The sequence below is a fragment of the Myotis brandtii genome, unplaced genomic scaffold (assembly GCF_000412655.1).
Source record: "Myotis brandtii unplaced genomic scaffold, ASM41265v1 scaffold827, whole genome shotgun sequence".
Lineage (NCBI taxonomy): Eukaryota > Metazoa > Chordata > Mammalia > Chiroptera > Vespertilionidae > Myotis > Myotis brandtii.
Window position 1 is genome coordinate 1182273 of NW_005371360.1, and position 852 is coordinate 1183124.

Genomic DNA, 852 nt, shown 5'->3' on the forward strand with positions numbered 1-852 from the left:
CCCCCAACTGCCCTCCCCTGCTGTCCTGATCGCCCCTAACTGCCTCTGCCTTGGCCCCACCACCATGGTTTTGTCCAGAAGGAAGTCGGATGTCCGGAAGATGGCCAGTCAACCCGGTCTAATTAGCATATTACCCTTTTATTAGTATAGATAGATTATATAGGATAGGATTGCTTAAATGGGGGTTGGGGGAGAGCCTTTTTCAGCAGGAGGAGATGCTCTTGGCAGACAAAAATACATAATCTCTATATCTGGACTGATAGCCAGCCATATGCACTATACTGCCAAACTGGTCATTAAAAAATTGAACCACTTTCTTACACCTTACACCAAACAGCTGTTGCCCTTAAACAGCTCCTCAGCCCCCACCTTAGGTTCTGCCTTCGAAGTTCACCCAGATTAGTTTCTGACTGGTTGGTTTCTATGCCAGTCAGCGCCAAAAGCTCCACCTCCTAGGCAGCCATTGGCTCTTCGCAGTTTACCCAAATTTGGTTCTGATTGGTCAGTTTCCATGCCAGTCAAGCGTCTCCGGGCCTATCTCTGGGCCTGATCAGAGAGACGGGGCTGATCAGCAGCTGCCCCAGGCTGCTGGCAAGGCCCAGAGAGAGAGAGAGGCGTGGCTGCTAGAGAGGCCCTGAGAGAGAAGCAGGGTCTGATCTGCTGATCAGCCCCACCTCTCTCTCTCTCCGAGAAGTCAGCAGTTCAGCCCACTTGCCAGTCCCCGCCCACCTGAGCCTGCTACACACACAGCCTGGTGTTCGGTCATCCCTTCGGTCGTTTTGGACATTATGGACCCTGGCTCTTTATATATATACTAGAGGCCCGGTGCACAAAAATTTGTGCACTCGGGGG